Here is a 27,742-nt window from a genome sequence, read left to right as displayed (position 1 = left end):
AGACTGTGTCCAGCCCTGGGATCCCCTTCCCGGAATTCCCAGAACACTGGCTTTTCTCTTTGGCGCTCCTCACTGCTCTGTTATGTCCGTTTCCACATCTATCATCCCAGCGCACTCTCAGCTCTCTGCGGACGTGGACCAGGAACCTTAGGGCCTGCAGTCGTGTGTAATTCAGAGCCTGGGAGGCTTTGGCCTGGCTGTTTGGAAAATCAGATACCTTGGTGGCTAAGAATGTGTAAGGGGGGAAAATCTCCTTTGGACCTTCTTAGGTTCCGTGGCCGCCCTGAGAATTAAACTGATATAAGATAGGACAAAAGCATATAAATTTATTTACGATTTTTACATGGATATGGGAGTCTTCAGAGGAACATAAGACCTGAAGAAGGTGTTAGACGAAAAGCTTATATCTTTTTAAACAAAGACAGAGGGGTTCAGGCTAGGGGAGGTAAATTATGGGACGGCGACTAGGAAAAAAATGGTGAACCAGATCAGGGTTATTTTAGCAGGTTTGTCTGTACTGGTCCATTTCGGTGTCGACTGCTAGTTTCTAGTGATAAGAATGTTTTTCCCCTCCTGGCACAAGGAGCACTTTCTCATGGGAAATGTGAGATAGAAACAAGGAGATCAGGAAGCCCTTTCTGCTTCTGCTGGTTTTCAAGTACCTTCAGCTCAAAATAATCAATATGTCAGAGTGGCATATTTAGGGGTGGCACGTCCTGAACCCCTTCAAATGCGAGTCTGGAGGCAGGTGGGCATGGAGTCAAAGGCCTTTTCTTCCACTTTTTGGCTGTGTGACTTTGGGTGAGTTACTCAACCATTCTGTGCCTCATCTAGTTCATCTGTAAAATAGAGATAATAATAATACTTGCCTTTCAGGGCTGTGGTGAGGACTCTCAGTGAGGATAGATGTCAAATAAAGTAGCACAGGGTCAGGAGCATAGAGGTGCTTCATAAGCATACTGTTTTTTTTGTTTGTTTGTTTTTTTGCGGTACGCGGGCCTCTCACTGTTGTGGCCTCTCCCGTTGCGGAGCACAGGTTCCGGACACGCATGCTCAGCGGCCATGGCTCACGGGCCCAGCCGCTCCGCGGCACGTGGGATCTTCCCAGACCGGGGCACGAACCCACGTCCCCTGCATCGGCAGGCGGGCTCTCAACCACCGCACCACCAGGGAAGCCCCATAAGCATACTATTATCATATTACTATCTTCCTAAGCATACTTCTATCTACGATTATTACAGAGGCAGTATGGTGGAGTGATAAGAGCCAGACTTCCTGGGTTTGATTCCTGGCTCGATTCTTTCCTAGTTGAGTGACCTTGTGTGACCTTGGGTGACTGGGCTGGGACTAGAGGGCAGTGAGGCCCCTTGGGTGTGAAATTCAGGGAGGCACCTCACTTGCCTCCCACAGTCCTGTCCTTGTTGAGCCAATTGCTTCTCTGTGCCACGTGGTAAATGACACAGGAATGTTAGTTACTCTTACCCATGAAAATGTCCCTGGAACGATTGTCTATGTAGCAGACTGTTCCAATGTTGTATATAAAGAATGAACCCGATTCCATCAGTGAACCTGAGGGAGAAAGCAGCTAAGAGTTCCCATAGATGAAGAAATAGTGGGGGAAGGAAAAGGACTTCTCCTGGAGTGCCTCTGTATCTCTGCAATCAACACACTTTCCTGGCTTTCGCTTGAGTGGGAAGCTGGGAACCAAATCAAAAGTACTTGAATATACTCATATCTTGTAATAAATAACCTACAGGGCTTTCATGGTGGCGCAGTGGTTAGGAATCCACCTGCCAATGCAGGGGACACGGGTTTGAATCCTGGTCGGGGAAGATCCCACATGCTGCGGAGCAACTAAGCCCGTGCGCCTAGAGCCCGTGCTCCACAACAAGAGAAGCCACCGCAATGAGAAGACAGTGCACCGCAACGAAGAGTAGCCCCCGCTCGCCGCAACTAGAGAAAGCCCGCATGTAGCAACGAAGACCCAATGCAGCCAAAAATAAAAAATTTTTAAAAATAAATAAATAACCTATAATGGGAAAGAATCTGATAAAGAATATATATATATATGAATCACTTTGCTGTACACTTGAAACTAACACAACATTGTGAATTACCATACTTCAGTGAAAAAAAGAACGCCCTTGAAGGTCGTGTTAAGAAGTTGGGTCTTGATTCTCGCTGGCTGTCCCATTTCTGACAGTCGGCGGTTCCCACTTAGGAGATCACGTCCTCTTTCACACCCTACTGTCCAGGCCTTCCTACCCAGGCTTCATCCTGGCAGCAGAAGTGAAAAGAGAAGGGTCACCCAGTGCGTTTCTACGCAGAGAACATAAAACATTCAGTGACTGGCTTCTTTCCCATTAGAAAGAGACAGTGTCCACCTTATTCTTTAGAAAGATAGAGCATTTGAGCGTTCTTCACTCCAGCAGCTATCGATCTGGGATAACACATTTGCATGGAACCCCCTTCGGCAGCGCCCTGGCAAGTGCCTCCCCTCCCCTGCTCTCTACAAAGACCTGTATATCTTTTCCCTGGGCCTTTCCAGCTGAATTTTAAAGACGATTTTAAGGAGCGTGTCATGACGAGGGTGCCTCAGAGTCTTCTAAATCATAACACACAGACCCGAAAGAGGCCTATTTCTCTTCCCAGCGATGATTTGCCCACCCTGACTCTTGGTGCTCCAGCCACGAGCTGAGAAACCCCGCCCCCAAAGGGAAACTTCTCATCCTCCATTTTTCCTCCCCCCAAAATTGCTCTCAGTCTCTTCCTCTCCCGTGCTGTGCCCTCCCTTTTCCCTCTCCCCCTTCTCTCCGTCACAAAATCATAAGGCAAACCCGAGTGCGTCTAAATCCCTTGCAATAGCCAGAGAGGGGGCCAGCCAGGCATCTTTACCACTAAGTGGATGCAAATTCACTTACCGCTGATTTTCAAAGCAGTGAGACGTCCCTGCCACAATATTGCTTTTCTCATCACCAAATGGGGCCTTTGCTTTGTAATTTGGCAAAGCTGTCAAGACAATCAGATCTGGGAGGCCGGATGGTGTCTGCATCCTGCCATCCTGAGAGATGGATCTCCGGGACAGCCCAGGCGCCTCCGCTCAGAAGTGTGTGAAGGGGCCTTGATCAAGGACATGGGACAGAGCACACGGAGCACAGGGCAGAGGCAGGACCAGGATGGGCCAGCCCTTCTGGTTCCTCCCTAAAGGCAGCCCTGGGGAGACAGCGATCCTGATCGCCCAAGGAGCTGGTCTTTCCCGGGTTTTCACAGCCCCCCTGGCCCACCGCAGCCCGTGTGTAGATGCTAGATCTGCCCGAGGCATGTCACTCCATCTCTCTGGGCCTCCCTGGGAGTCTTCATTCGCAGGAGAAAGTTGCATAAATGTGCCACCACATGCACTCCAAATATCTTCAGAGGTAACAGACATGACAGCAAGTCATGAGCATTTAACTGTAGGAGCTACACTAAAGAGAAATGCTGGTCCTCCTGGGGCTGGTGTACGAGTCAGGATTCTTTTGGTGCCAAAGGATAGAAAATCAAGTCTCACACAAGCTAATTTGGCCCAAGCAACCAGGAAGCCACCAGGATTCGTTTTCTATGACTGCTGTTAACAAATTACCACAGAGGTACTGGCCTGAAACAACAGAAATGTGTTGTCTTATAGATCTAGAGGTCGAAAGTCCAAAAATGAGTTTACATGGCTAAAATCAAGAGATCAGCAAGTCTGCATTCCTTCTGGAAGTTCTAAAGCAAAAAGAATTCATTCCTTGTCTTTTCTAGCCTCTAGAGAATGCCAGGATTCCTTGGTTCGTGGCCCCCTTCCTGCAATAGCATAGCTTCAACTTCTGCTTCTGTCTCCACATCTCCTTCTCTGACTCTGACCCTCCTGAATCCCTCTTATAATGAGGACCCCTTGTAATCACACTGAGCCTCTGGATAATGCCAGGTAATCCCCCACCTCAATATCCTCAGCTTAATCACATCTGTACTGTCCCTTTTGCCATGTAAGAGAACATATTTGCAGGTTCTAAGGATGAAGACGGACGTAGACATTTTGTGGGGGGATTATTCTGTCTGCCACACCGAGGAATGGACTTCAGGCATGGATAGATCTAGAGGCTCCAACAGTATCATCAGGATCTTTCTCTCACCTCTACCTCTGCATTCTGCTTTCCTTTGTGTTACTCTTATTCTCTATGCCATGTCAAACAGCTTCCTCCCACACCTAAGGAAAACGCTGCCTGTAGCCTTAAATCATGGCATTTGAGATCGGCAGATGGTTAGGGAAAATATAATTTTTTCCTTCCCCTCTCCTTCTCCCTTCCCTGGCCCAGTCATCAGTTTCTATGTAGACCTCCTGAATTAAATAAGACTCCCTGGGGTACTTGAAAAGAAGGACCCTGGGAGAGGAATAAAACATCCTGGAGATGGTCAGGTAGGGAGTTAGTCACTTAACATGTATCCTAGGTATATATCCATTCTGTAATTCAAGGAGGTGATGCGAGACACAGCTACAAAATGCCCCAGCAGCATAACTTGGTCATTATTCCAGTCTTTTAAAGGCCAGGCTGACCACGCAGAGGCCATAGGCAGATATCCCAAAACTGCTCAGCCCAGGGCATTGACGTTTGCGGTTAAGCAGGGCCCGTGGGAGCCATAAATACTCTTGGCCTCGCCGTGTGTCTCCATGACCTTGAGGCAATGAGCCCCCCTCCTGGAGTGGTCTCATAATTGAGTGATTTTGGTCTTGCTGGGTTCCAATCACAATGACAAGTTCAAGATATGTGAACACTCAAACCGGCCCGGAGAAGATAATGGAACTTAGAAGGCAGACCCCCATTTAAGGGCTATGGCTTGGGAGATCCTACACCCAGGTTTGCCGGGGACAGTCCTGGTTTGTACCTGTTGTCCTGATATAATTATTAATAGCTCTCCCCTTCCCTCTGGACAGGGTGCCTATTTAAACGATAAATGTTGTGGTTACCCTAGCGGCAGCACGAGTACAAAAGGGTTTCTTTTTCCCTCTTACTGTTCAGTTTAGCCCTGAGCCAGGTGGGGTTTCCAAGGCAGCAGCTTGGAAAGACCCTTGCATCGCAGTTTCCTTCTTCCTTGTACCAGTTTTAAAGCCAAGGGATAAACAAGACCTTCCCGTCATACTCTGTTTTGTTACGGGGGATGGGGAATTATGACACGGACCCTCTCTCAGCTTTGTCCACAGCCCGTGCGCAGTGCCTTCTGAGTCACCCAGGACTCTGTTCTCTCTCGTTCCTTCACCCAGATCTGTGGGGTGACAGCTCAGTTGCTCTGGGGAAAGAACTTTTACAACTTTTCCTTGAACTTTCTTATATGAGTGCTGATACCTTTATGAAAATGCATAAATACGGTCCTGTGCACGGGGCGTGTATATGCATGGCGTGTGTGTGTACCCTTTTCTTTTCCTTGTTAGTCTGATTTTCCTTTCTCCCTCTCTCTCCTTTACCCACATAAACACGGATGATCCATGCTAATTTCCCAGTAAGGGGATCCTTCCATACTTTTCTTTATAATCATATATACTAACTATACCTACCTGCATACAGGTGTGTAACTTTATACATGCCCACATACGTGCACTTATGCAATATGTAAATGTAATGTAATGTAAATATATTTACAACTATAGGTAGCCTTTGTAGTTGTTTGTTTTCTTGAATTGTATGATACTTAGTTTCTTCCGTCTTCCTTCTCTTGCTCAACAGTACCTCGGGGAACTCTCTCTCCATCCTCTGGTACAGCTCTAGTTAACTGTTTTCCATAGTGTGTCAATGTACTTTCATTCATTCACCCAGACCTCCCTCCAGTGACGGATATTCACTTTGGTTCCCCGGGAGAATTTCCCACAGTCACCAACAGATGAATGCATTACACTTTGGCCCTAATGCCCCTGACTCATAAAAGATTCAAAATCTTTAAAAGCATGTGTCAATTCGAAGAGTATCATTAGCCACCACTGTGTTTCAAAATGTTGGACGGACCCACAAAGCAGACTTTCGGCAGAGCTTGAAGCCCTCACTTCCATATAAATGCGGTCACAGTCAACCTTTTCTGTGCTCTTATGTTTGCTGCTCGAGTGCAATTCTGGAGTGGGGTGACCAGTCAAAGCTGGGTCTCCACCTCTATATTAGAAAGAGCCCCAGCTTTCGGAACAAATGGACCTGGTCTCAAATTCTGGCTCCGCCACTTACGAGTGGGGAGATTTGGATACATGCTCACCTTCTCCCAGCCCTGGTTTTCTCGCTTTTAGAACAGGAGCCGTGACACCAACAGGGAGTTAAATGGGATCATCTGTGCACAGGTCCCGGCAGACAAGAAGCCCGTGGCCCACGTGACCCTCCCCACTCACAGATCATGAATCATGCTGGAGCCTGAAGGGGAAAAGTTCAAATCAATCAACAATGAAGCCCAGGGCAAAAAGTCGAAGACTGATAAGCAAACAGTTACAGGCTGTTTTCCGAATAATTGGATGCCCTGTCTTGTTTACAGAGCGCTGGTGAGACACAGGAGATGCAAGGCTGGAGGTGCCCTGAGCCCATGCGTGCACTTGGGGGAGGGGTTGGAAAGGAGGGAGATGATGGAGACTAGAGGACTTGAGGAAGGCAGCCTGGGGTAGGAGTGCGGAGGGTAGGGATGGCCTAAATCCTTCTGTACTCTGGCCTTAGGCTTGGGGTGGCAGGGTGGGGGGTGGGTATTACCCACCAGGCAGTAGAGGCCACTCCCTGTCCTCGCCTCCCACCGCACCCCATACTTTCTAGACACCCACCTGCTGATCTGCCTTTTAAAAAAAAAAGCAGAAACTGGGGCCTGACCCTATAGCATCTCTGTGGACTCAATGTGTGTGTCCCCCCAGAATCCATATGTTGAAGCCCTAACTCCCGAAGTGATGGTATTCAGAGCTGAGAATTGGGCTGGGGGGGGCGGTGATTAGGGTTAGATAAGGTCATGAGGATGGGACCCTCATGGTGGGATTAGTGTCCTTATAAGAGGAAAAGAGATCAGCGCTTTCTCTCTGCCTTGTGAGCACACAGCAAGAAGGAGGCCGCCAGCAAGCCAGGAAAAGAGCCCTCACCAGGAACTGAATCTGCCAGTACCTTGATCTTGGACATCCCAAGCCTCCAGAACTGTGAGAAATAAATGTCTGTTGTTTAAACCATTCGGTATTTTGTTATGGCAGCTCAAGCGGACTGAAACAGCAACCCTGCCTCTCCCTTTTAGGATACTGGGGGCAGAGAGCATGCAAGTATCTTCAACATATCTGGCTCCAGGAATTGTGTCCTGTGGCCAACACCAAGTCACTTGTCCCATCCACTGTCATGATCCCATGGGACTGTGGCCAGGGCAGTGGAGAACATCTAGGGTGTTGATGGGAAATTAGTGTCAATGGAAAATTTGGGACTAGGTGATGACTTAGGGCTGGAAAACGAGAGTCACACACACACACACACACACACACACACCAAAATTTCCATTACTAAGAGTCAGATTTTGGCTTCAAAACCAGCCCCCAAGAAACCTACCCAAAGCCCCCGAGAAATTACAGGAATTCTAATTTTCTTCTTCTGGGCAACCTTCTCTGGGTCAACTCTCCAAACACCCCTCTCCCAGCATCTTCCATTACTCTCCACCCCTCCTCCACCCTCAGCATCACCCCAGACCCTGATGAGGAGCCTTTCTTAGGGACAACTTGCCCAGCACTCTGACATATCCATTTGCATCCTCCTTAGTCCTAAGCATGGTGTCTTACACACAGTGGGTGCTTAAGTTGTGTTCGGTGAGTCATCGATTAGAAATATTAGATGGTCAGTACCAGCAGAGGGAGAGATGGGGAACCAGCAACTGCCCGGATTGGAGGGAAGAGTGAAGCCCCATCCCCAGCAGAAACCTGAGTCTGAAATCCCGAGTCCCGCCAGGGAGGTGGGAGCCATCAATTACTTAGATGAGACCTTCATTCATTCATTAAAATCTCCAAAACGGGAGTCGTGTTAATGGCCAGGCACGCTGTTCTTTCCCCTCAAGGTAAGAAGATTTATTGTCCAAACTTACATTTTATCGCGCACAACCAAATAAAAATGATCGATTTCCCTGCCCACCTTACAGCATCCTTCCACAGTTATTAAAGTCTCTAAAAATGTTTTCTTAAAAAAAAAAAAAGTTGGAAAAAAGAGAGGAGACCAGGAGGAGGTGGGAAATGCCGGATTGCTAAGAGTTATCTATCTTGTCAGCTGCGGACCGCATAACCTTGATGTCACTATATTTTCTGTTCAGACCCAAATTTACAATTTGCCAGGCAAGGAGATAGAAATGCCAAACCTCCTCCTTGGAGGTGAGTGCTGGGAGCTTCTCAAAGGGCTGGAGAGAGGAGAGGACTCCAGCTCTGAAAACTCTTACAAGACATTGAGCCTGTCTCTGAGCTCTTAGCAATTTCCCCCAAGTTGGGAAAACACAGCCTCCAAGGGCAAGGAGACAATTTAAACATCAGAGCTCCAAACACATTCGGCCAAGAGTTCATTTGTGCTCTGTCCACCGATGAATGAGCAGGTTTCCAACCCAGAGGAGCAGCCTTGGTGGGCTGGACATTCACCCTCTCAAGGTAGGAGCTGGGACGTCAAAGCAGCAGGGGAAGGAGGGAACCAGAGTGCAAGGGAGGCATTTAACCCACGGGAAAGAGCAAACGGCACGCACACCCAGCAGCAGTGCCAGTTGGCACGCAAACATGTTGATAGGCAATTGCACATCATTCATCTGTTCATTCTAGTAGGTCCCCAAGAACCTTTGTATCACCATTTTGATAATTTAATTTTACTAAATGCCAAGTAATACAATTGTATATCACCCATTTCCCTGGCACACTGGGAATTCCTTCAGGACAAGGATAAGTGCTCTCTCTCTCTCTCTCTCTCTCTCTCTCTCACACACACACACACACACACACACACATGCAGGCACATTGGATGCCTTCTAGAAGGGTCTATTGCAGCCTATATATCAAGCCTTACTTGAAAGTGGTAAAACTGTGTTTAAAAATTCCATAATTTGGGCTTCCCTGGTGGCGCAGTGGTTGAGAGTCCGCCTGCCAATGCAGGGGACATGGGTTCGTGCCCCGGTCCGGGAAGATCCCACATGCCACGGAGCGGCTGGGCCCGTGAGACATGGCCACTGAGCCTGCGCATCTGGAGCCTGTGCTCCGCAACGGGAGAGGCCACAGCAGTGAGAGGCCCGCGTACTGCAAAAAAAAATTAAAATTAAAATTTAAAAATTCCATAATTTGGAATTAGTTACTAGGTCAGTCTGGCCTCTTTCCAAATTAGTGCTAATTAGTTAGTCTTCCTGGACTTGTTTCTGGGTGAATCCAGACATCTGTCCTTTGCTCAGACCCCATGTCACACTCAGGCAACCCTTTTCTGACTTTGGAGGCATCCTACCCGCGGGTGAGGCCACGGGCCACCACAGCCCCACCCCACCGAGAAAGCTCCCTCCACCCCTCCAGGTTTTCCGAGTGCATGCGAGTCGTGGAGGGCTGTCAGGACGCATTTTCCTGGCGTGGCCTGGACGACGGCCATAAATCTGTCTCGGGCCATTTGACTCAGGCTCCCAGTGCCAAGCTTAACAGACACTTCCATTGGGTCTGATGTACCAACGATCTATAAGCCATTAGCCAGGCAGTATTAGGCCTCCCGCCTTGGCCTCCTCCGTGGGAACGCATGCAGAGAAGGGGGAGGGAGGGAGAGAGAGGATGTACAGTGGCTGGGGGGGGGCGGGGGGGGGAGGGCGCTGGCCGGCCAGGAAAGAACTGCTAAACCTTCCCTTGGCCTATCAGGGCCCCGCAACCAGGCAGCACCTGCCCAGTCGTTCCTACCGTAGACCCGGGGGTAGAATGGGAAGCCAGCCTGGTGGGGGAGGGCCAACGCTGGCTGATCAGGAGCCAGGGCAGCAGTTTAGGGCTCAAAGGTCCGCACGTATCAGTCCTACTCTGACTGATACACCTTCTAGGAGGTGCACTACCGGGTAGGCTGAGCACGCCCTCAGGCAGTTGACCTTTGGCCACTTCCACTGAGTCTGAATTTCCTCTCCGAGCGTATGTCCTCAGGACTCCAGCCCTGAGTACCAGATCCTCCATTTCCTATAAGAATAGATGATCTTGATGATGATGGTGGTGGTGGTGGCAGTGGCTAACGATTGTTTAGGGTTCTTCACATATAACTCCTCTATCGTCACAACAACCCCATGAGATAGACACTGTTCTTATACTCACTATACAGGTGGGGAAGCTGAGGCACAGAGCTATTAAGAAATTCCCTAAGTGGCAGCACCCAGATTTAAACCAGGCTGCCTGGCCCCCAGCATCTGTGCTCTTAGCCACTACATTTATTGCCTCTCAAAGTAGCCAGGAGGTCAGAGTCAAAATAGACAGGAGATAGTTCAGCTTAACGTTGGCATCACAGTCCTGGGTCCCCAGCTGGTTGCTACTGCTCTGGTAGGATTGGCCCCCAGCCCAGCAAGCAAAGGAAAGAGAGTAGTTTGCCCAGAGAGTCCTTATTCAAGCCACAGAGACCAAAAATGACATCTATTCCTTCTAGAAACGACAGTGTCTAAGCTGCTTCCTTAATCGGATCCCCTTAGACCACTTGCATTTTTAGGTCCAAGATCTTCCACCTTTGAGGTTCTTAGTGGCCAGAGCCTCAGCATCCTTCAGGCTGTGCCAAATGTCTGTGCCAAAGGGACTGGTCTGCAAAGTCTCCTCATGCGCCAAAATCTCTTCAGACATAGGAGATATGGACTGGGATAGAATGGGGTGGGATGGGATGGGGTGGGATGGAATGGGGTGGGATGGGATGGGATTGGACGGGATGGGATGAGGATGGGATGAGATGTCATGAGATGGGAAGGGAAGGGGATGAATGGTGTCTTTTTCGCTGAACTATCCATGTGCTCCAATCTCCCCTTCTTTCTAGAAAATTATGGATACTCATTAAAAGAAACATCCGTATACTCCTGCCAGGCAGCCATGCATGTAAGAGCTGGTGACCCATTGCTCTTCACCCAGGATGAAGAAGCTCCGTGATAGGTGTCTTAACTTGGGCGGCTGTAACAAAATACCATCGGTTGGGGGGCTTCAACAGCAGCCATTTATTTCTCATGGTTCTGCAGGCTGGGAAGTCCACGATCAAGGTGCCAGCAGGTTCAGTTCCTGGTGAGGGCTCTTTTCCTGGCTTGCTATGTCCCCGGTGGTAGAGAGAGAAAGAGCTCGGATCTCTCTTCTTCTTCTTATAAGGACACAGATCCCATCATGAGGGCCCCACCCTTATGACCTCATCTAAACCTAATTATCCAAAGACGCCCACCTCCTAATACCATCACATTGGGGGCTTGTGGCTTTAACATATGGATTTGGTGGGGGGGGAGATTGCAAACATTCCATCCATAGCAATGAGTGTACCAGTACCTGCACCTTCAGACTGCGGTCTAGAGGCCTCTCCCCATGCCCTGCTCCCCTGCATGGGCCCCAACCTACCTGGATTCACTCAGCCTTGAAGACCCAGCTCAAACTTCCCCACTCCCAGGAAGCCTTCTCCACCCACATCTTTCCTTTCTCTGATTCCCATCTCTATTTAGAATTTGTCACCCAACTGAACACTTGCTTCTATGCAACGCTTATTGATCTTTAATCTTACAATCCAGGTGGACAGAATATAGCCTATGTTTTCGCCCTGTGGCAACCCTGAATGAATTTAATGTTTCAATGACTAAGAAACAGATTCATATAGAACCATAGAGCATTAACCCTTACCATACAAATTTGAAAACAGAGAATCCAAGAAGCTATGGGATGTGCCTGGTATCACATGGCCAGGATGCCCAGAGTTCGGGGTCCCACACTGCCTCTACTAAAATGCAGGGAGCTCGTGTCTGAGTTTGAGTTCTCCTAGAAGCAGACCTTTGGGCAAGGATTTGAGTGCAAGTTGTTTATTTGGGAGTGCGTTCCAAGAAGCATGGGGAGGGAGTGGAGAAGAGAGAATGGGAAGAGAGGAAAGCTAATTAAGGAGCATTAATGGGCAGGTTCCCACTGGGCAATGGGGCCTGTAAGAGGCTGCAGAACACATGACGGAGCTGGGGGGTTTCTCTATGAGCTCCTGTCCCTTAGGGTTGAGAGCCCCACTGCTGAAGGATTTAACTCTCATCACCTCTGCCTGCCTTGTGGGACTAAGTTCCCTTCCACAGCCAAAGAACAGCCCGAGGTAGAGAAAGGCAGGTATAGGGCTGGGAAGACTTCTGCAGGCACGTGGACTGTCCACCATGGCTGTGGCATCTTCCGGGTGGGTGGGTCAAAGAGGTGGGGGAAGGGGACACTTCCCTGGTGGCGCAGTGGTTAAGAATCCGCCTGCCAACGCAGGGGACTCAGGTTCGAGCCCTGATCCAGGAAGATCCCACATGCCGTGGAGCAACTAAGCCGGTGCGCCGCAACTGCTGAGCCTGTGCTCTAGAGCCAGCGAGCTACAACTACTGAAGCCCGCACGCCTAGAGCCCGTGCTCCGCAACAAGAGAAGCCACCGCAATGAGAAGCCCGTGCACCGCAACGAAGAGTAGCCCCCACTCGCCGCCACTAGAGCAAGCCCGCGTGCAGCGACGAAGACCGAACTCAGCCAAACATAAATAAATAAGTAAATTTATTAAAAAAAAAAAAAAAAAAAAGAGGCGGGGGAGGCCACGGACAGGGTCTGCCACGGTCAATGACACTTGCCAATCAGTGAAAGTAGAATCGGTACCCCGACTGCCTCTCGTACGTGTGTCCTGTTCTCTGCTGGGAACAGGCCTCTGCTTCACCATCTCAGATGAAAAGCTAGAGCCCCCCACCCGCACCCCACCCCGCGGATATATGTTGTCATGGGGAACTTTGAAAAGGCACAAGGAAAAGGTGCACTATTATTCGGGAGCTGCCTGGGGTCACAGCCGCCCACTCCCACACGTGTGCGAGGAAAGGGCCTCTGACACATCCACCTGGTTTCTTCCTATAGGACCCCTTTCTCTGGGTAATCACAGCTGGGAAGGGGGCTCACAGCAGGCCCGTGCAGGGGTCGGGAGGGATGCAGACCCCAGCCCAGCCTCCTGCATCCCCGGAGGAGGGCAGACTAAGGCCACGGGAGCTGTCAACCCGGCGGGCTGAGTGACAGGCTCTGGGCACAGGTTCTCACAAGAGGCCCCTGAGTGCCCAGCACAGACGGCCGTAAAGAGGAAAGACAAGCAACGACTTCAGCGGGTGTTTCACAAAACTCCTGTGCCGAGCCCCCCACCCCTGCAAACACACACACACACACACACACACACACACACACACACACAGGAAACCCAAAACAAGAGTTAGCAGACCCAGATTGAGCTTCCTCTCTGCCTCTGATGAGTTCTGAGCCCAGTGACACGTCCCTTTCTAGGCCTTATTTTTCTCATCTGTAAAATGGGCACTGCGGCCCTTTTCAGCACCGGCTTTGTGTGTCTGGATGATTGTAAAGAGCTCCCCAGGGATGCCCAACCCCCCGTCCAGAGGAGCTACAGGCCCATGGACGGACAGCATGCTTCGGGATGGAGAAGGGAAAGCTGGGAGGGATGGTTCCCTGGCTTCCCCTTTGCCTCTATGGGGAACAGTGTCTTGGGACTCGGAAGCCAGTTCTTAGCAGAAGGGCTTTTGACAAGGCCCTACTCCTCAAACTTCCCAAATGGTAGGCTTAAAACAAAGGGTTTCTAGGACCGAGACCCCACAGCCAGCTACCTGACCTTTGAAGACTCGGCTCAGACGTCCAGCTGGGAGGAGGACCCTTCCAGGGGAGCCCCTGAGAGCCCACCCAGGCCAGCGCACGGCAGACCTACCCCTCCAGGAAGGGGCCACTCCTTTCCTTTTGTAGTCTTTGATTTCTATTTGTTCAGATTAGGAAGCTTACTTATAGTCCTTTCTTTTGCAAAGCACATCTCCAACTTCTCACCTGTTAGCGCTCCCCTGCCTCACGGCCAAGTGAATGACTATCACTGCACCCCAGGTGGGGAAACTGAGGCTGCGGGAGCGGAAGAGACTGAGTCAAGGTCAGACAGCGAGGCATCAGCCTAGTCCGTGACTCTGATACTCATTCCTCACCGAACTCTCAATTTCCGAATCCGGGATTGAATCGGGGTCGGGGGAGGTAGAGTCGTGTTTCCTCAGGGCCTGGGGCGCACTGGTTCCTATTGCCAAGGGGGATTGTGACCAGCAAGTTGCTGGGAAGAGGAGACAGGGTTTTCAAAAAATATATAAAGAAAGAAAGAAAAAAAGGAGTAAAAGGGAGAAAGAAACAGCATGCTTCCAACCTCCCTCCCCAGCAATCTCAGGCAGCTGCGTATCCGGTCACCACCCCCCTTCCTCACACCTCCCCTTTTTACATCAACATTCAATCATCTTTCCCCATTCACTTCGTCTCTTCCATTTTTATCTTACGTTGCCTCTGAAAATTGGTGTGAAATAAAAAGGCAACTCTGCCTACAGATGTAATCAATTGGTCTGGCAGGTAGTCCACAGACACCTAGGAAGGGAAAGCCAGTCTCCAGCATGGACATCCCCGCCCTGTATTTTCTTTCTCTACCTCCTACCGTTCCGCCTCTCCATCCCCCTCCTTACATATTTCTGTCTCCTGTTCGGCCTTGCTTTGATCTTCTTGTTATTTTCTGCTTTGCGATTAGCAGAGGTAAACCAGCCTATGGGTCCCCGCCCTCCCACCCTGTTTCTTTCTTTCTCTTTTTTTTTTTTACATCTTTATTGGAGTATAATTGTTTTACAATGGTGTGTTAGTTTCTGCTGTATAACAAACTGAATTAGTTATACGTATTCATATGTCCCCATATCCCCTCCCTCTTGCGTCTCCCTCCCACCCTCCCTATCCCGCCCCAATAGGTGGTCACAAAGCACTGAGCTGATCTCCCTGTGCTATGCGGCTGCTTCCCACTAGCTATCTACCTTATGTTTGGTAGTGTATATATGTCAATGTTACTCTCTCACTTCGTCCCAGCTTACCCTTCCCCCTCCCCGTGTCCTCACGTCCATTCTCTAGGTCTGCGTCTTTATTCCTGTCCTGCCCCTTAGGTTCATCAGAACTATGGTTTTTTTTTTTAGATTCCATATATATGTGTTAGCATACGGTATTTGTTTTTCTCTTTCTGACTTACTTCACTCTGTATGACAGACTCTTGGTCCATTCACCTCACTACAGTAACTCAATTACGTTTCTTTTTACGGCTGAGTACTATTCCATTGTATATTGCAAACAAATACATGAAAGGATGCTCAACATCATTAATCATTAGAGAAATGCAAATCAAAACTACAATGAGGTATCACCTCACACTGGTCAGAATGGCCATCATCAAAAATCTACAAACAGTAAATGGTGGAGAGGGTGTGGAGAAAAGGGAACCCTCTTGCATTGTTGGTGGGAATGTAAATTGATACAGCCACTATGGAGAACAGTACGGAGGTTCCTTAAAAGACTAAAAATAGAACTACCATAGGACCCAGCAATCCCACTACTGGGCATATAGCCTGAGAAAACCATAATTCAAAAAGAGTCATGGACCACAATGTTCATTGCAGCGCTATTTACAGTAGCCAGGACATGGAAGCAACCTAAGTGTCCATCGACAGATGAATGGATAAAGAAGATGTGGCACATATATACAATGGAATATTACTCAGCTGACCTTGAGTAATATTCTTTACTTTAAATAAAGTCATATTTCTTTACCATTATTTTGTTATATGAGAGGCAGTGGAGAAGGTGTCTGCATTTCCCCACTGCTGCCTCTGCAGGATGCCAGAAGATGCCCCGAGCTCCCAGGGACCCTCCTCAATCTTTCTAGAGAAGTGAGAAAAGGTTCAGGATCTCTAAGGATCCCAGCCACTAAGCCCTCACACACACCCCCAGCTAGGAGCTAAGTCTATAAAGCCAGTCCCAGAATAAAAGCCTCGCCATCCTCCAGGAAAGGAGAGAATGTCCTGTGCAGGAGAATTGTCTATTTTTACTCATTAAATCACTTACTAAAAAATATATATATTTATCAAGCATCACTCTGGCCAGGTGCTGGGCACACAGAAATGAGCGAAGCAGCCATAGATCCTTGCAAAGTGCAGTTCCTGGCACAGAGTAGATGCTCAGTAAATAGAGGTCACTGTTGGTTATTATTATTCTAGAAGTCTTTATTACGGTGCAAGACACTTAATAGCATAAAATAAATGTTTGTTCCCTCCTTTCTAAAGGCAAGAGAGACTAACTCCGTACGATTATCTCCTTATTGGTCTTGGCTGTTGTTTTAATGCAAGGAAGGATGGAGGTGTGAAACCGAAATGCTCACTCCAGTACCATTTAGATTAGAAGATATTCAGTCAACACAAATAAGCTTATAATCAAAAATTTGTGAGACTTGGCGTGAAGAAAAAGCACAGGGTGCTACTGGAGGACTTAATTTAGAAAGGGGGGGGGAGGATCTGTGAAGCCAGCATCTTAAAGTAGCGTCACTTAACCCAGTGGTTCTCAAAGTACGGTCCCCTCAGCAACAACAGCAGCACCAGGAAACTTGTTAGAAATGAAGATTCTCGGGCCGCCCCAGAACTACTGAATCAGAAACTCTGGGGATGCAGCCCTGTTACCTATGTTCCCGTTAGCAATCCAGGAGAGTCTGGTACTTGTTTTGTTTTGTTTTGTTTTTGCGGTACGCAGGCCTCTCACTGTTGTGGCCTCTCCCGTTGCGGAGCACAGGCTCCGGACGCACAGGCTCAGCAGCCATGGCTCACGGGCCCAGCTGCTCTGTGGCACGTGGGTTCTTCCCGGACCGGGGCACAAACCTGCGTCCCCTGCATCGGCAGGCGGGCTCTCAACCACTGCACCACCAGGGAAGCCCTGGTACTTCTTGAAGGGTGAGAACCACTGATGGAAGCCGAGACCGGAAGGATGAGTGGGAGCTGGCCAAGTGATGGGGAGAAAGAAAACTCTCCGGGCAGGGGGAACAGAACAGCACAACCAAGGCCCTGAGGCAGGAAAGCCCATGGAAGATGTGGCTGGGATGTAGCGAGGGACAGAGAGGCAGGGGTTGGAGAGTTAGACCTCGCAGAATCTTAGAGACCCATAAAGAGTGTGGTTTTGCTCCTACATCCACCAGAAGCCCCAACGGGCTCTCAGCAGAGGCATTCCATACAATGTCAATGTCATAGAATCTTGTTTATATCTGAGCTGTTGGGCCAAGGTTTAAGCAAAAACCACCTGTAGCCTGGCTCCCAGCGGCACCCAGGGTTTCCCAGGGCCTCTAGCCTCTTCCCGGGTCACACCTGCCCCCGACCCATGAACGAGCCCTTCTCAGACGCCAAGAAGGGGCTGCCGTGGGTGGTGGGGCTGCGGGGGGCGGGGGGGGGAGGGGCTACAGGGGGGCGGGGCTGCTGGGGAGGGTGCAGGCGGGAGCCGTGGAAGACGGCTCTTTCCTTTCATCCTATGCCTTTTGATACCTAATAGGATTTTCTAACTGTCTGCATGTATTATTTTTATCTTTCTAAAAATGTCCATGGGGGTATCAAAACAGTGGGATTATAGGTTATTTTTGTTTCTGTTCTGCAGAACAGAAATTCTATGAAATAAAGGCAAACACAATTTTATAAAGCCAATATTTATCAAATACTGTTTTGCATCAGGTACTTTGGTGAGTTAGCTCTTTATTCTCTCAACAAATATTTATGAAGCCTCTGCCATGCCCCAGGCACTGGGCAGGCCTGGGGGTGGGGAGGAAAAGAGACCAAAATCCTGCCTCCATGGTGCTTCCATTCTAATGGCAGGAGTCAGACCAATACGCAAATTTAAAAAGTAATAATAGATATCAGTGTTTGCACGGGAAGGGGAACAGAGCTGGTCACGGGAAGCCTGAGAAGGTGGTAGCTGGGTGAAGAACCAAGAGGAAAAGAAGGAATGAGCGTGTCGGCAAGGAGAAGGATAATGGGAGCCCGAAGGTGGATGTTGGCCTGAAGATGAACAGCAAAGAGAGTGTGTAGCTGAAGGGGGTGGAGGACAGGCTACAGGGGGCAGGGAGGGTCCGTGAGGACGGCTGTCTGGCTCATGCCTTTTGCCTGCGAGCCAATGGCCCCCAGGATGTGATCTGACATCTTGAAAGCATCACTCAGCTGTATGATGAGAATAGCCCGAGGAAGGGGCAGGACAAGAGCGAAGCGGGCTGCCCGGAGAGGAGGGTTAAGTGGCAAGCCAGGTGGGAGGTGACAATGGCTTGGGCTGGTGCAGGAGCAGTGGAGAGCCAGGCACATCAGATTCTCAGCAGGCTCTGAAGTGGTAGCCGCCCGGATTTGATGCTGGGTCGTAGAAGGGAAGAAAGAGGAGACTGAAGGATCTGCCATTGTTTTTTGACCTGAGCAACCGAAAAGATAGTTGCCACTTACTAAGATGTGGTTTGAAGGCTGAGGGAGAAGTAGGTTTTTGGCGGGGAGAGGGAGATGGATAATTTGGTCCAGAACATTCGAAGTTTGAGATGTGAGTGTGTCCGTTTGGATCCTCCATGGAGCAGACTCTGAGACGGGACTGGACGGGCAAGAGGCTTCTAGGGGAAATGGCTATGAAGGATGGAGGGGAGGGAACAGGGGTAGGTGGGAGATCCCAGATGCAGGACTTGTGAAAAGAGAGGGGGCGGGAGGGAGGACCTGGGAGGGGGATCCTGCAGACACAGCACAGTTCTAAGAACGGTTCAGTCAGGCCAGTGGGGGGTCCTCGAGCCAAAATCTCCCATCAGGGGTGTCCACATCCCACAGGAACGGGCCTGCACTGTACCCCCTTCTCTCTGGCTTACCCCACCCCCCATGCTCAGTCATCAGCTGGGAGAAGCCCGCAAGAGGCAGGGACTCAGGGTACTGTGAAGCCGGGTCCAGGGTTGCCAGTTACCCTGTTCCCACAACTGGAGGTGTGAGTGGAGCGTTTCCATGGCTGCCACGCCTATTAGACGTATAAGTAGAGATATCGAATATATGAGTCTGGAGTTCAACACGAGGTCCAAGCTGGGGATAAAATTTTCAGAGCCTTCAGCTTGTAAATGGTATTTAAAGGCTGGAGAATGGATGAGAGGGTGCGTAATTGGTGGAGAAAAGCGGTCCAAGGACTGAGACCGGAGGCACACCTGCACTTAAGAGTGGGGGGCTGCAGAGGAACCAACTGGATGCTGCCTGGGAAGCAGGAGGCAAACCAGAGCCTGGGAGCTGCTGGATGCCAAAGCAAGAAACTGTTTCCAAGGGGAGGGGCTCCCACCTTTCAGAAGGCTGCCAGTCACCATTTATTTAGCATCCTTCCTGGGCCTTGCAATTTGCCAACGATTCCATGGACGTCGTCCCACTCGGCTGGTTTTCTCACCGGTGGTGGGTGCTGCCCAGACCTTTCCGGGGCCAACACACCCACCCTCTAGTTGCTGGCAGTGCTGGCGGCTGATGCCCAAGGTTGCACTCCCTCCCCAGGGGCACAAAGACCCAGCCTCCTTGCTACCGTTCTGGATACCTCGAAAGGGCATCTGCACTTCGAGGCGCCTGGGATCAGCTGAGGCTTGGGGGTACAGTCAGTAGCTTCCGCCATCAGAAGAAAGGCTTGCTGACCGCAGGGGGTTGGGCGAAGGGCTACCTTTTTAAGAATCCACTGGGTGCTCTGGTGAGAAATAGGAAACTCACAGACTCTCTCGACCGTTCTGTTCTAAGTCACGACCCACTCGACACTCTCTAGACACTCCTTATCCCTCTTTTCTGGCTACTTTCCTCCTTTCTCAAAGTGGCATTGATCGCCTTCCAGTGTACTATATCCCTTCCTTATTTATTTGCCTACTGTTTATGGTTCACCTTCCTTCTTTCCTAGAACATCAGCTCCATATGAGGGCAGGGATATGTCTCACTTTTGTTCATTGATAGATCCCAAGCGCCTCGTCCACAACGGGAGTCTGCTGAGCACTGTCCTAAGGGCTTCCTGGATGTTAAGCTCTGTGCTGCTCTCATCAGCCCTATGAGGAAGGAACTATGATCATGCCCAGTTTACAGCTGGGGAAACTGAGGCACGGAGAAATTCAGTAACACCCTGAATTCTCACAGCTAGTAATGGTAGAGCCAGGGAACTAACTCAGCCGGTCTGGTTGCAGAGTTTGTGCTCTTAACGCCCCCCATGCGTGGCTGAGAGAGAGAGAGAGTGAGAGAGGAAGAGAGAGAGAGAAACAGGTTGATCTGCTGGTGCAAAGAGGCCAGTTTCCAGCATAACTGCCCACCCCGTCCGAATGTTCAGACGCTGGCACGTCAGACCCGAGGCAGCAAGGCTGCATTCCTGTAGGTTTCCCCCCTTGCATTGGGTTGAATAATGACCTTCAAACGGACGCGTCCAAGTTCCAATCCCCTGGAACCTGAGAAGGTGGCCTTATTTGGGAAAAGGGCCTTTGCAGATGTAATTAAAGACCTAGAGATGAGATCATCCTGGATTCAGGGTGGGCCCTAGATCCACCGAAGAGTGTCCTTAGAGAGACAGAAAAGAAGCAGACACACAGAGATGCAGGGAAAAGGCCATGTGAAGACGGAGGCAGAGATGGGGGTGATGTGTCTACCAGTCAAGTGACGCCAGGGATCGCCGGCAACACCAGAAGCCGCGAGGGAGACCTGGGACAGAGGCTCCTTCAGCCTCCAGAAGGAAGCAGCTCGGCTGCAACCTTGAGTTTGGATGTCAGGCCTCCAAAACTGTGAAAGAATCCTTTTCTGTTGTTTCAGGCCACCCAGTTTGCGATCATCTGTTACAGCAGCCTTGGGAAACTAATACACCCTCTTCCCACTTCCTCCTCGCCACCTCCCCCCTCCCCCACTGGAGAACCGGAGACTTCTGCCCCTCCCTCTGCTTCCCCCTCTTCTGGTTCATCCCCACTGAACCCATCATCAAAACGCTGCATCGGTGAGGTCCCCATGGCAACGGCTCTCATGCCAGAACCCAGGATTAGGGCACTGGAAAGAGCTCCGAGGTGGGGGCCGGGAGGGGTCTGCCGACAAAACAAACAGCAGAGGGAAGGCAACTGACAAACACACTGGGCTTTATATTAGCTCTTCTTTAACAAAACAAGGTTCTGTGAAAAGTCCCCCTTGACCTGATGAATAATCTGTAGGTAGGAAAGCAAAAAGGCTGGCGGAATCCTGCAGCGCCTGGGGGCTGCGATCTAGCCCGAGGGGGGTAGGGGGCGGGGCGGGGAGAGGGGGACACAGACAAAGCCACCCTCCTGGTTCCTTCCAGACGCGCCCTGATCTAGGGGTCAACGTTGGCCTGCCTGCTGGGAGACGCCACAGGGGCCCAGGCTCCAGGAGCAGTTTCAGGTCTCCTGATGGTGGCCTGAGGGCGGTTCTGCCCGCTCTCTGTCTTGCCCTGCCCTGGGTGGACGTGAGCCCGGTGACCTCCACTTCCAAGGTGAGCACGTTCGCGTGGCCGACCCCAGGGCTGCGTCCCATCTCCCCTCCCATCTCCCAGCGCCTCCTGGACCAGCCAGTGGAGCCCCCACCCAGCCGCCGACCTCACCCGCTTCCGCTGCGGACGGCGCCCCCTGCCGGCCTCCCGTCTCCTCCTCGCCTGGCAGGAGGCGACCGGTCTCCGGCTCCTCTCCTCCAGCCCCGAATTCCATCAGGTGTCAGGTTCTGAACGCTGTCCTCCCTCACAGCCTTGTGCACCCTCCTCCTGCGGGTTCCCATGGACGCCTCTCCAGCCCAGCCCCGCGCCACTCACGGTGGGGAAGTCAAGCCATCCCACCTGCTGCTCCCAGACCAGCTTTCCAGCCATCTTCGTGCTTTCCCTCCCAAGGAAGTCCCCTCCCACCTCCGTGCACTCATAGGCGCACACACTCACATTTACACACTCACACATGCTATATACACACGAACACAGACACTCACACAGACACACATTCACACACTCGCACTTACACACACACCACAGACACAGGGCTATTCACACACTCGTTCACACACTCATTCACACTCACACTTATACACTCATAATACCACAGGGACACACTAACACAGATAGACACACACAGACACTCACACACAGAAATACGCACTCACACATACCACAGAGACACACTAACACAGACACTCACACTCAGAGACACACACTCACATGGCATGGAAATACGCACTCACACATACTCATTCACACCCAGACACACTCACACTCATTCTCACAGACACACACACACACGGAAATACACATACGTATTCACACTCACAGACACGATCACACAGGCACATGCGCACACACTCGCAGACACACTCCCACCACCCTCTCCCACACATGTTCACACTCACACCCGCACACACACACTCTGGTCCTGGGGCTCAGGCCGTGTTACCAGACACACAGGTGCCGCAGCCGCGGAGGTGGTAAGACTTTGCTCAGGTGGCCCCCGAGTTGGGGCATCGACAAGCAGGTGGGACCCAAGGGTGTGAGGACACAGGCTGTCTCTCTGTCTCTCTCCCCGTCCCTCACCTTCCAGCTCATCTAACACAGTTCAAGGCACACAGTAGGTTCTTCAGAAATATTTCTTAAATGAGTGGCCATCAGCCACCCAAACTAAAACCTGCACGGGAATGCACAGAGACCATCATTTTGCAGCCCAGAACTTCAAAGTAGCCTCGTTAAAACCACTGGATCATTCTCAAAACAAGAAGCAAAAAAAGGAGAGTGGAGACAGAATGCCTGCATCCTTAACTGTCTGCCCATATTCCATGTACCTCCCAACTCAGAACCTTTGTTGACAAAAGCCCCTGTCCTGGAAAAGCTCCCTGCACCACTGCAAGCTCTCTAGTGCCTGGCACAAGCAAACCCTCGACTTTGGGTCGTAGATGAATAAATAAATGAACGAATCAATTAGCATCCCTTTGCCCTGGGAGCTGTTTAGCACAAGTCTGGGTACGGTGAAGGCATCAGTCAAGATGGGTGAGTGGGTGGATGGATGGACGGATGGATGGATGGAAGTGACCTTTAAAATCTGGCCTAAAACTCGCTTCTAAGACACTTCCTGGAATGTTTCCACTCCGCTCTGATCTCCTTCTTTACAGAGCATTTCTATGAGAATTCAGCTCGAGCGACGTTCCTGTGTGGGTTTAGCCATTTCACTCCCACGGCTGCATGAGTATGTGTGAACCCATCACCATCACCCCCCCCCCCCCCGTTAGTCCATGGTTCCTCCCGAGCAAGGGCTGGGCTGTTTCCATCGTGCCTTCCTTGAAGTTACTGCAGGGCTGGGTCACCACCGGTTGGAGGGTGTGTGGGAGCTCTGGCGAGGGCAGCTCCACTACAGATGTGTCTTGGAGCACATGTTCTGGCTGACGGGCTTTGGAGTGGGGACAGGGAACGGGAATTCTCCCTTAGCTGTAATTTCTTCTTTATGGGAAAGTGGCCGAGTGCTGTTCCTTTTCAGGCCCTAGGGAAATGTCTGATTGCCTTCCTGGGAGCCCCACTTACAGGGCAGATAACTGCTAAAGGAATCTCACACCATGTTTCCAGAAGAGGAAGTACAGGAGGCCCAGGGATGGCCCCCAGTTGGATCAGTTTCTACACTACAGCGTTGGCTGCCATGCTCTGGCTTCTTATACTCTTGTTTCCAGAAGCCAAGGGAAGAAGGAAAATGCAGACATTTTCCAGAAAGATCTAGAAGCTCCCAGAAATTGCCAGAATTTTCCAGGCTTGTCTATAAATACAGTGGTGCTGTGTACTATGAAGCTCTAGTTACCTGGATGTGCCCTTGAAGGGGACACAGACCCAGCCCTGTTTCCCCATACTAAATTAAACCAAATCAGCTAAATTAAACCAAAGCAGTACAGAATCCTCTAGCACCCTGGGAGAGATCCTGGAGGGCACAGCATCCTCATTTTCTGTTTTCTGATCTGTAAAATGGAGTGATATTAGCACTGACATCCCAGGTCGTCGTGACGACTAAATGACGGGAACAATGTAAAACGCTTGGCACTGTGCCCCCACGTAGTAGATGCTTAATGATGGTTGGACGATGATGGCGATGATGAAGGCCAAGAAGAAACTGTGCTTTGCGGTCAGAAGACAAGTCCCAGTTGGTTGATGCCACTTAGGATGGTACCAGGAATATATTAAGTGCTCATTAAAAATTAATTGGTATTCTTCTTCAGAATTTGCATTCTCTTTTTCCCCATTTGCCACAACTAAGAATGCTTAAGGGGCAAATGACTTCCTGTTATCCCCAGAGAAAGATCCTTTTACTGGCAGGAGGGATACCAAAGGCCACCCTGAGGCTAGACTCGACAAACAAACATACAAGCAAGAAAGAGCCCACCTGGGCAGCATCTAGCATTGCTCACTTACAAGAAATTCAACCCGGGAGGTGCCTTCTCAGGGCCCTGCTCAAGCCATATAAAGTACACAGGTATACATACATATAAACGCACAGCCTTAGCACCTTAGGCCTGGTTTCAGAAACCTGGAACTAGCACCACATTCTGATTAACAGTTGAGAAAAAAAATAAAAAAGAAGACAAGTCCCTCCGACAGGCCACTCTGATTGCCTGGCTACCGTTGTCCAGTGCCTTTGCAGCTCCACGCCTCTACCCACCAAAGCATCCGCAGAATCAACAGTACCTCCTGCAGGCCTTGGCCTCCAGGGACTGTCTGGATGCCTCTGGGAGCAGAGGGTTAAAATGCACAGGGAATGTTCCATTGCAAAAAATAAAAGGTTCCTTGGAGTCCTGCAGAACTCAGGGGTTCGTCTAGGGACATTCCCTGGCCTCTTTCCTAGAGAACTCCCAAAGTCCAAGCCTACTGCCAAGCTCAGGAATTCTCCGAGGTCTGCCAGGCCTCTAGCCAGGAGTCCAAGATGCACCTTGGTAAAATGCAAGGTGATCTGGGGGCCCCAAAGTCTCATCCAGAAAGGTGAGTGTCTAGTGCATCACCCGCTGGCTCAATTCCCCCAGCCCAGGCGGCTGCTCTGTCCCCCAGAGCCTCGTGTTTGGGCAGCTGCGGGCCCACACCAACTGTCCGGGTTCCTCTGGTTTGTCTGTTAGTTTCTATCTGGTATTTTGCAGGGTCACCTTACACGTGGGGTTTGTGATGAAGCCTTCTGGCGATGCCTCCTGACTGAAGCAAATTTGCCTTCTCTAATGGCCTGAGAAAAGGTCGTAGCCTGGGAGTCTGTATCACGGTGTCACAGAAATTAAAGGAGCAGTTTGCCACAATAAAGGAGTCTCTGCGGGGCAGCCTGCTCACCCTTGCCACCTTGCTCCTGCTAGAATCTTCTTCCAACAGCAGGCAGGATGCCTTTGGAGCTACAGGTAAACCACTGAATACAGCTACCCCATTCACGCACCTCCAGGCCGTTGTACCGTGTGATGAAAATAGCTGCTGTGGGGCTTGGGGGAGCCTCACTGAAGGGTTTACCATCCACCAACTTATTTCCTGGTCGGGGACGTGTTCTCTTTATTTGCCCCACAATGATTCAAAGAGTGGGCGAGTAGGAAAAGAAAACCTCAGAAAGTCAAAGTACTAAATTGTTTTCAGTGGTTACTTGCTGGGCACGGGGGACCTGGATAGGACTGGAGATGTGATTTTTCCATTCTTAATTTGTACAACTATTTTAAAGTGGTTGTTTTTTTGGTTTTTTTCTATGTTTCAAGTTAACAAAAAACTGAGCACCTTCCCTGGGGGAAAGGCATATGTTGAAACGCCTTAATTTCCTCTTGATGCAAAAGTAAGCCAAAGAGAGGAAAACACAGTGTGCTGAGTTCCAGGCAGTTGTAGGATTTGGTAGGGGGAGGAGCGAGGGTGGAAAGGAAGAATAAAATGACCACTCCCGTCTGGCTCCCAGCATCCCTGAAGACTTGGTATTTGATCACCTTTGTGGGCTTCTATAAAGAACAATTCTCACCTGCACCCCAAGTCTGTCTTTGTTTAGTTGACTTACCGTCTTCATTCTGTTCCTGAAAGGGTTTGTGGAATCCTCACCCTCAGTCACTGCGTAGATTTGAATTTCACAAATGAACTCTGTAGCCAGGGAAGGCTTTGCTCCCTTTGCCGAGCTGTGCTGTCTCCTTCCTTTTGCAGGAATTGTGGAATTCCTGAGATGGCTTGTTTGGGAGTCCCTCTGCTATGGGGAGGGAGTGAGAAAACCTTCCAACAGTGACTCTTGGGTGAACCAAAATTGACATCTATAACACATGGTGCAAGAAAAGGTCCCATTTGAGAAAAATGTGTAACTCCGTGTCGCAGAAAAGGAAGAAGCTGCTTCTCACCTAATCAGCTCACGTCTGAGCTCTGGAGAGCAGACCCCATAGAGCAGAGGAAGTGGCCCAGTGTCTCGTCATCACAGCCCGGCCCCAGCCGCCAGCTCCCACCCTGGCTGCTTCAGGGTTGAGGATGGAGAGATCCAGCTTGGCGGAAGCTGAACCACCTTGAGGAAGTGTCAGTTCAACACTGTCGAGAAGAGCCTGGAAACTGTCAGAGGCTCTCACATCCCTAGTACGAGCGAATCTTGACTCCCCGCGTGACAGCAAAGCTCAGGGGTGTGTCATTTTCAGACAATTCTTGGCGAGATGCCTCTGAATATTAGTCCTTGCAGGAGTACCCAGACAGCCCAGAGGGCAAGGAGAAAACCAGCGCTGGTGGCAGTGTCTTCATTCGGGGACCATTTCCAGCAAGACCCTGAGCCAGGTTTTGTGAGGCCAGCACGCATTTTTTTCTTTCACTTTTTATGATAAGAAAGGACAAATATATACACGTAGACAGAATAGTGTAATGAACCCCCAGGTACCCATCGTGCAGCTTCAACAGCTATCAGCATCCTGTTATGGCCTAAATTGTGTCCCCCCCACTGCCAACAACACCACTGCAAACTTCCTATGTTGAAACCCTAACCTCCAACGTGATTATTGTTGGAAATAGAGCTTTTAGGAGGTAATTAAGGTTAAATGAAGCCAAAGGGTGGAGTCCTGCTCTGATAGAATTGGTGGCCTTATAAGAAGAGGAATAAGTTCTCTCCTCCCCCCACCCTCCCATCCCCCGCCTCGCGCATGCACCAGGGAAAAGCCGTGTGAGGACATCTGCAAGAAAAGTGGCCATCCGCAAGCCAGAAAGAGAGCTTTTCCCCAAGCCCGACCTTGCTGACATCCTGATCTGGGACTTCCAGCCTCTAGAACTCTGAGAAAATGAATGTCTATTGTTTAAGCTACCCTGTCTACGGTATTTTGTTATGGTAGCCCAAGCAGACTAATAAAACTCCTAAATGCTTTATATTGTTAAAGATATTATAAATGGAATTTTATTTTTTATTTTTTTATTATTATTTAAAATGTGCTAAGCAATGTGCTAGGTGGTTCATCTTTTTTTTTTATAGTGTTTATTTATTTTTACTTGTTGACAGTTTGCTTTATTTATTTATTTTTGCTGCGTTGGGTCTTCGTTTCTGTGCAAGGGCTTTCTCTAGTTGCGGCGAGTGGGGGCCATTCTTCATCGAGATGCACGGGCCTCTCACTATCACGGCCTCTCTTGTTGCGGAGCACAGGCTCCAGACGCGCAGGCTCAGTAATCGTGGCTCACGGGCCCAGTTGCTCCGCGGCATGTGGGATCTTCCCAGACCAGGGCTCGAACCCGTGTCCCCTGCATTGGCAGGCAGATTCTCAACCACTGCGCCA

This window comes from Stenella coeruleoalba (genome assembly GCF_951394435.1).
Source record: "Stenella coeruleoalba genome assembly, chromosome: 19".
Lineage (NCBI taxonomy): Eukaryota > Metazoa > Chordata > Mammalia > Artiodactyla > Delphinidae > Stenella > Stenella coeruleoalba.
Note: the sequence above shows the minus strand (reverse complement) of the source record.